This window comes from Oryctolagus cuniculus, chromosome 18 (assembly GCF_051225735.1).
Source record: "Oryctolagus cuniculus isolate XC-2025 breed Fujian yellow rabbit chromosome 18, ASM5122573v1, whole genome shotgun sequence".
Classification (NCBI taxonomy): domain Eukaryota; kingdom Metazoa; phylum Chordata; class Mammalia; order Lagomorpha; family Leporidae; genus Oryctolagus; species Oryctolagus cuniculus.
Window position 1 is genome coordinate 71,849,028 of NC_142884.1, and position 9,496 is coordinate 71,858,523.

The window sequence follows — 9,496 nt, forward strand, 5'->3', positions numbered from 1 at the left end:
AGGACATGGAGGCAAATGTAACAACATGTAACAACATCCCCAGCTGGTGCTGGCTCTGCAGATTTGCATCACTCACTTCCCTTCCTTCAATTTTATTTCACTCTGAGTCTGGAGCCTGGAAGATTGCCAGGGGATGGCTGTTCTGAGCACCACAGCACACATTTGCACTTGGAACCTGGACTCCCATTCTGGACGCATCCGCACACAGAACTCAGTGCTATTCTTGATTATTAAAAAAAAAAATTGTTCACAGTTCAAGAGATGGAAGCCTTCTGTGCTACGTACATCCACCCACTTTCAAGGCTGAATTTGATACCCTAGAGTGAACTTCAGAATTAGCAGTGAGGTGGTGTTTCTGACTTGAATGGCAGCCATGGGAGGTAACTCAGAATTAGAACCAGATCACTCCTGGGACATCAGGATCATCCAGGTGCCCCCTGCCAGGCACGCCTCTTCCACGAGAGTGAGAACAGCTGATGGGAGAGAGCCTGTCCCAGTGCTGGCCTCTAGGCTCTTGTGGGAATCACCTAAAGCCAGATCCTTTACTTGCAATGTCAAGATCCCTGGGTCTCTGCAGGAAGCAGGAATGAGCTGATCCCATGCACACATTCCTATTGGGAGGGTCTCATGAAACCCCTCAGATTCACTATGGCACCCATGGTTCAAGCAAAATGTAGAACCACCAATACAAAGACAGGTCAGAAGAAGATTCATCTGTAGGCAGCAAAGGAGAACCCACCACAGTGACAGTGCCTGCTGCAGCCCCCACACCCCACAGGGTACCTCCTCCTCAGCAAAGCTCAGCAGCTGGCTGGCATCTCAGAAACCCAGTTCGTGAGAAGGGTCCCGGCTGGAGAACATGGATGTGGAGGCCACGGGAGAAGGGGTGTGGACAGGGAAATGCCAGCCGAGGAGAGAATCTGGACAAGACACAAGGTGAGCATGTGAGGAGAGTGGTTTTCAAGCTCTTCTCATGGTCAAAGACGTATCTCCAGAGGTCAGAAGTGGCAGCAGGCTCTGTAATGCTTCACACACCCCAAGTCCTTGGGAGACCACCTGGCCCTTCATGCTGTTTCTGACAGCTGTCACTCAAGGCCATCACAATCCCCTCTTGCCCCATCTGCTTGGCTGTCTTCCTCCGTGTTCCCTCCTTGGGGTCACAGGCCATGCATCAAAGCACTTGTCTGGACTTTCTTGGGCACTGCAGCTGCCCTCACTGTTTTTGGGGGATTTCCTGCATTTTCAGGAAAGAACATGTTAAGGAAAAAGGACCAGGATTCTAAAATTTGGCTTTTTTAGCACTTTTACACATCATATTTATTGCTTCCTTGTTTGATAATGAGAATTTTTTTTGCTCATTACAGCAAATTTGCAAAGAATAAAAAAGGAGAGGGAATAAAGATATGAATGAAGGTAACCACTGAGAAACAGTCTGGTGTAATCCACATATGAACGCATATACACAAGTATGCAAATGCATAACTGAAATATTTAAAAGAATTTGCATTAGAATGAATGTGCCTTTATAGTCACCTTTTTGCATCATGATGATACCATCAATACTTTCCCAAATAACTGAATATTCTTTGAGAGTTTTCAATCATGTGATTATAAAATCATTTATTTGATTAATTTGTTTATTTGGGGCTCTTCAGCTGGTTTGCATTGTTAGAGTCATTTAATTACTGCTGTGGTCTATATTCTTGTACATAACTACTGAACATTTTTCTAAGATAAATATCAAAAATTGGGGTTACTGGGTGAAAAGCTTAAATATTTTAGGGTTTTGATAGGTCAAGGGGTTTTCTAGAAAAGTTGTCTTCCGCCTCTCTTGCCGAGGTAACATATTGTACAACTCTTAAAAATCAACACCAACTTGAAAAATAATCTCTTTGAACAATCTGCCTTGCATTTTCCCCTGACCTCTGAGTTCTTGTTCCCAATTCACAACCCCCACAACCAGTGACACCCTCCAAACACCTGCAAGTAGCAAACAAGGGGATAATCAGGCAATGCTTTTATCTAGAAAGCTAACCAAATGCATGGCCACCAAGTTTCATGGTACGTATGTCAAATAAAGAACAAACGCCTTAATGCAGTTGAAAGAAATGAAGGGCATCTTTTGAGAGCCCTGTTTAACTCTTGAGATGTACAAGTGAAGTACCAAGCCATGAGCCCTTATACCTGGTTCACAGCCAAGAGCAGCACGTGTTATTTGGCAGCCACTGTTCGGTGAAGAGAGGAAGTCAAGAAACCAGAATGCCCGAGGACGTTCCCCAGGCCACACCCTGTCCTGGGCTCCACTGCTTACCTTCTTTCTTCACACTCCTAGACAGTCTCTCCTTCCTTTCCCTGCCTACAGAAGCCAATGTCAAGGCTGACGCTAGCAAAACCTGGAGCCAGCACTGCAATGAGAAGAGAGATTTAAGCCTTCTCTGCCCGTCCATGACCCAGGCTCCAAGTCACCACCTGCTGTGACCCGTTCCCCTAGCCCCCGCGGATCTGTGCCTGCAGCAGCCCCTGGCTAGCAGCACCTTCCACTGGCCTTTCCCTCTTGCACCTCAGAATCCCCGCTCCTTTCCTTCGGCTTCTGTGTGCAGCTCCCAAGCAGACCACCTGGACACAAATGCTTAGCACAGACGTTCCTCGGAAACACTGGGCTGGAGACATGGACTTAAAGATGGGCAGCTGGGGAAGGACCCAGTGGAGCAAAGGCTGAGCCCAGGTGCCGGCTTCAATGCTTCCTTCCTGGGACCTCACAAGGGCCAGGGCTCTGCTAAGTCTCTCCAGGGAGCAACACCTGCTGCAGAGGTTTCGCCTTCCTCCCAGCTGGGCCCACGCACGACCGCGAGTGAGTCACATGTGAAAAATGGAGACGGCTCTCCGGGCTGCTGGGCTTCGGGTCCCCAAACCACATTTATATTTTTATATATGCGTTGGGATGATTCAGCGGAAACTTCTGGTCAAACGGATCACCATAGCAACTTTCAATAGACATCCAGCATGCAAATCAGAGAGAGGAAAGGGAGACTTTCTCAATAGCCCCAAACCACCGTCCTCCGAGCCTCCCGGGATCAGAGGTGACACGAGACCCTTTGAAGGCTTAGCGCACAGTCAGCGGACGTGCAGGTTGACACCTGGCGGGGCTGGCTGGTGTCTTCAGCTGCAAAACTCAAGAAGAACAAACCTAAGAGTGGTTTCTAGATGCTGAGTTCTTGGTCTAGCTGGGAAGACACCTGAGGGCACTGGGAGAGACGAGGCTTCGCATCAGGATCGTGGCCCAGTGACACGCCCGAGCCTCGGGGTTTTCATCAGCAGATAAGAATGCTGCTTCGAAGCCACCCTGGGTGTGTGCGAACCACTGACCAGAAGGCGTACGCAGTAACTGCTGCTGTCCTCTGCAGAGTTCCTGCTGCCCGTGTCCTTTCCCCAAGCCCCGGATGCCGCCGACAGCAGTGTCGCTGTGATTTCTGCGGCCGAGAGCGGAATGGAGAGGTCATGGGTTCTAGGCAATGCTGGGGGAGACCAAGATTTGGAACTTAAAAACATTTGTGGGACACAGACTACAGCTCACAAGGCTTATGGGATGCTGGGGCAGAGGACGTTATCTTGTTATTACAGGATTTACCATGTTGCATAGGAATTCTTTAGGCTACAAGCACCATAATAACTAATTAACAGTGGTTTAAACAAATAAGGGTTGATATTTCCTCTGCCCACCCACCCACAATTCTGATGGCAGTTGGCTGCTCTCACTAGTTTAGTGGCTCAATATTATCAACACAAGCATCTCAATAGTGGGCATGCTTTTTCCTTATCGCTTGTTTTCTCGTGCTCCTGAGGTGGCTGCTGCAGTTCCAGCCATCCTATCTGTGTTCCATACAAGAAAAAAAAGGGGAGAAATTGATGCACCATTGAAATACTTATATCTCATTGGTAAGAACTGAGCCACGTGACCAGTCCTAGCTGTATAACAGGCTAAGAAGGTGGTTTTGTTTTTTGAGTGGACACCCTTTGTCTGCCTCCCTGAAGTTCTAGAAGATCATCATTTGCCTTCTTTCAAAAAGTACAAGAGAGGAGCTGACCTTTGGCACAGCGCTGGACGCCAGTTAAGGTATCAGTGTCTCCCGCGGGAGGACCAGGATTCACTGCCCGGCTCCAGCTCAGGCTCCTGACTCGAGCTTCCTACTGATGCAGATCCTGGGAGGAAGTGGGGATGTTCCAAATGTCTAGGTCCTGCCACCCCTACAGGAGAGGCAGAGTGAGTTCCTGGCTCCCTTCTTCCGCCTCAAGGCCAACCCCTGTGTGAGCGTTTGGGAAGTGAACCAGCAGAGCGGCCAGTCAACCACAGTTTTCTAAGTTCTGAAGCATGGCACTGGCTAGCTGCTATGGAGGAAGAGAAAACCACGTGTAGGCCAGCGCCGTGGCTCACCAGGCTAATCCTCCACCTGTGGCACCGGCACCCCAGGTTCTAGTCCCAGTTGGGGCACCGGGTTCTGTCCCGGTTGCTCCTCTTCCAGGCCAATTCTCTGCTGTGGCCCAGGAAGGCAGTGGAGGATGGCCCAAGTGCTTGGGCCCTGCACCCCATGGGAGACCAGGAGGAAGCACCTGGCTCCTGGCTTTGGATCGGCGCAGCACGCTGGCCATAGCGGCCATGTCGGGGGTGAACCAACAGAAGGAAGACCTTTCCCTCTCCCACTGTCTAACTCTTCCTGTCAAAAAAAAAAAAAAAAAAAAAAAGAAAAAAAAAAAAAGAAAGAAAGAAAGAAAGAAAAGAAAAGAAAAGAAAACCACGTGTAAACTACCATTCCTGGCATCAGGTTTCCTAATCCAGCTGGGAAAGTGCACTGTATGTTCACTATGACAACTTTTCAACGGTCCTCACGCACCCTTCACATATTTTGAGGGCCTGATGAGAAATGAGGCTTGGACTGTCATCTAACTTGACCAATGACCCCAAGGAGGAAGCCTGTGTGTGTCTCAAAGTTAAGGAGCAGAAAGGAGATCCTACCCAGATGCTGAAGCCTGGCCCAATGCTCCATCCTTCTGCAAAGCTCAGCCTTGGTTTTGGGGTCCACGGGGGTGGGCTGGGAGAGGAGCTAAGCCCTCTGGCTTAGGCTCTCCCAGGGAGGGTGTGAAGGTCACTTCTGTACTTCTGAGCTGAGTTCTGATTCAGTCCCGGGGAGAAGACCATACTCTACCCAGACCTCCGAGTACCCAAGGGGAGTCATACCCTTGGAGATTCAGTCCAGTCCACAAGCTTTAAACCATTTCCATTCCGACAAGAAGCAGTCAACCTGGCTCAGTGAGGGAAGCTTCAGTAAAGGGAGCGTTCCCAAAGGGGAGCCGCGGTACAGGAAAAACCGTCAAAGAAAGTACTCTTTCCTGGGCCGTGGACACCAGGATGCCGCTGCCACACCTCTTGCGGCTTTCAAGGGTAAGGGACTGGTTCTAAAACCCAGGAGAAAGTGGGAAGGGAGAGGAGGAGGCGGGCAGAGGGAGCACTGCGTGGACGGTGTAGTCTGATGCCAGCGTCTGATCCCCTTCTCTTGTCTCACGGCCTGACGCAAATGGAAGCCGCAGGGCTCGGGAGTGCCTTGATACTGTCTTAGTGGGCTTTGCTGTTCTTATAGCAACATCCCACAGCCTGGGCCGTTTATAAGGGACAGAAGTTTATTTTGGTTCAGGCTCCAAGAGGCTGGAAGGCCAACACCGCGGTGGCCACATCTGGCAGGAGCCTGTGCTGTCAGAACATGGCAACGGGCTGACAAGCAAGTGGGCAAGGAAGCTCTCTGGTCGTTCACCGGTTCTGCGAGAAGCAGAACTCACTCCACGAGAGCCAACCCAGTTCCCCGGGGAAGGCATTCACCCACTCACGGGTGGGTGCCTTGGCGATCTGGTCACGCCGCCTCTCAACACTGCTGCACTGGGGACTGATTTCCCACTTCCAGGGTCATGTTCAAGCTATAGCTGTATGTCCACATAATCTGCCTTCCAGAGCACAGACGGGTGGAGAAATGCAGAGGATGGATGGGGGCCAGGCTGGGGGTGGGGTGGGGGAGTTGCAGGGATTAAAAAAAAAACACTCAATTCAAAATTGAATGAGAACAAGAGCCAGCACTGTGCTACAGCCAATTAAACTGCTGCTGGAGATGCCGGCACTCCATATCGGAGCACCAGTTCTGGTCCCGGCTGCTCCACTTCTGATTCGGATCCCTGCTAATGCACCTGGGAAAGCAGCAGATGATGGCCCAAGTGCTTGGTTTCAGCCTAGTCCAGCCCTGGCCTATGTGCCGTTTGGGAGAATGAAGTAGTATATAGAAGGTCTCTCTCTGTGTCTCTCCCTTTCTCTCTCTGTCACTCAGCCTTTCAAATAAATAAACAAATCTTTAGAAAATTGGTAGATACAAGAAACAAATGGCTGTGACGAAAGCAGTGAAGTATCTGCACATAACAATTATATATGCAACCTATTATGTGTTAATATGCCTGTGCATGTTCACTTAATTACTTGTTTGACTCAAATGACCAAACAACCCAGTCAAAATAGAGGCCACAGTAGATGCAACTATTTCTTTCACAATAGTGATGCCCAGAGATGTTAGGAGATGCTGTACCCTTCTCTAGAATGCTCTTTCCCTGAGGACTAGCTGTAGGTTTTTGCTGCTTGGGAAATATATTATCGAGAGTGGTTCAGGTGTACTCCTGGTGGCATTTGAAGCTATGTTTTTTAGAAGATCACCAAGAATTCCAACAACAAGTTTCAGGTTGGGCAAGAGACACATAAAAATATTATCAAGGTACACTAGTTTAAAAAAAAATCCAAGCTTCAGTGAGGATCAGCTCTGCCTGTCCCAACATGCCTTCGCAGACATGGGAAGGGTAGGGCCTGGCCTGGATCTCATGGAGCAGGCGTTGTCTCTGGCAGGAGACGCGGCGCCCCAGATAGCATCATCTGAGACATTAACATGACGGCAGAGAGCTTGACACGGTGTTCACATGGCTCCTTGCAGAACGATGGAAGCAAGTCAAGTAGTTCTGCAAGTCCGGTCATAGTACTCCGTTCCTCTGTGGCAACTCCAGTGAGAGGGGGAGAGAAGGAGAGAGGGAGCAGGGGAGGAGGAAGGATGACAGGCAGAGAGAGAGAAAGAGAGAGTTAGAGATGATAGAGATACACACAGAGAGACGCTTGGGATTCCCCGCAAACTGAGAAGACATTCCATAGGATCAAGTTCATTCACCCTACAACGATTGAGTCCCTTCTTTGTGTCTGATCCTGCACTGAAGGCTAGTCCCTATCTTCTAGGAAGTGTGAAGACAGGTGGAGAGACAGACCAGCCAATCTGAGATCACAGCGTGAAGCCACGTGCCCTGTGATCCAATCAAGTGTGGGCGGCCACAGGGCCAGTGCTCAGTCGTGCACAGGCAGAGAGAGATGAGCTCGAGAGAGCAGCAAAGCAGCAGTTGCCCTACCAAAAATATTTCTATGAAAGCAGTTTAAAGCACAAATAAAATTATTAAAGGAAAGGCAAAACTTGCTTCGACTTCTGCTGCTGCCCTTCCAGTCTAATTTTGTTTCCATTTTAAGACAATTTTTAAAAAAAAATTGATTTTTTTTTTATTTGAAAGAAGGGCAAGAGGGAGAGAGGGAGAGAGTGAGTGAGAGGAGGAGGGAGGGAGAGATGAAGGGAGGGGGAGAGAGAGAGAGAGAGAGCAAGAAAAAAAAAAAAGGAACAGGGAGAGGGAGAAGGCGGCTTTCATTGGTTTACTCTCCAAATGACAGCAGCTGTTAGGATTTGGCAGGTCTGAAGTTGGGAGCCAGGAACTCAACCCAGGTCTTCCACATGTTTGGAAGGAGCCAATTACTTGAGCCATTGCCACTGGGTCAAAGGGTTTGCACTAGCAGGAAGCTGTAGTCCTGCGCTGGAGCCAGCTCTCAATCCCAGGCTCTCCACTGTGGAATGCAGGCATCTTAACCTCTAGGCTAAACGCCTGGCCCATTTCCACTTTTAACTACAAGTAGGGTGACCGTCGTATTTCATTCTCTAGTTCCTGGAGCCTCTAGAGGTCTGAATCCAGCCACATTTGAAAGGATAGAATCCCTTTTCCCTTCCAAACTTGGGAGTTTTGAGATTTCAAAACGAGACATTCTGCCAGACAAGGCAGGAGAGGGCCACGGTGACGGGAAGGAAGAGCAAACGGAGGCGGCTTGGATGTTAGCATCCTTGTAGCCGTTCTAGGGCTTCCAAACCTCCTCTTCCCGTTCTACATCCCAGTTCCTGGTGGGATGGACGTGAGAACTGACACCTGCAAGCCCGTCAATGTGTTGAATTAGGTGATGCTGTAGAGAGCTCAGCAGACAGCCTGCTCTGGGGTGAGGGTCCCAGAGACACAGTATTATCACTGCTGTTAATGTTTATCTTCTTACTGTCACTCTTGACACTTATCTCTGGGAACACAGAGCATCAATATTCTAGGAGGCAGGAGGGTCTCCCACTCATACACCTAGTCATTTACAAGGCCTCCAACAAACGCATGGTGCCAGGTCTTAGGGCAGAGCCACGTGTGAGCTTCACCTCCCCTTGGGCCCTTTCTTTCCCATGTAAAGCACTCTGGCACAATATTAGGCGTTGCTTCTGACACAGGGCAAGACTTCACAGGAAAAAGACACCAAAGAGAACTTTATGACAGAATCCGAGCTCATCAGGCAATGAGTACGGTGGCTGTCCAGCTACCTGGATCTCTGCAAAACTCTCCCAAATGACTCCTGCCCTGAAGCAGGTGCATCGTGTTTTACTATTTGCAGATTTGCTTTCAGGAGCCTCAGTGCCACTGCTGAGGGCACACCACAAGTTGTTGGGAAAACCAACACTAAGAAGTAACATTCACTTCATGTCTATCATGTGCCAAGCATGTTCAACTCTCCTTCAAATCTCTGGGGTGACTAGCGCAATTTCCTCCCCAAATTATAGATGAAAAGCTAGCACCTAGAGAGGTGTACTTCCTGGGCACTACAGAGCAGGTAAGAGCCTTATTAGAATGCAGATCTGCCTCACTGTATCCGGGCTTTGTTTTCTCCTGCTAGATAATGTAAAACTGGACCAGAAAAACTTCAGCCAACAGATCTCTATGAAACCACACAGGAAGCAGAACCCATGCTAGCTCTGTACAATAACAATTCCCCTCAATTTTCATTGGAATCTCCATTACTATGGGGAGAACTCTAAGTATATGTCCCATCAGGCAAGTCTCAGACTTCGAGCTGGTTGGACTGGAGTAGGTAGAAAGAGCTGAGGTTGGATGGGCCAGGGGAGGCGATGACACCAGCTGGGTGGGTGAGGCTGGAACACAGCAGGGCCAAGTGCATATGTGCTAGGGAAAATGGAAACTGAGGATTATCTAGAAGGTTCCAGTGGAGCTGGGGTGGGGGGATACACGCCCAGGACATCATTTCTTTTTCTAGACCCCAAAGATCCAGCCAGATCGCCTCTGAAGG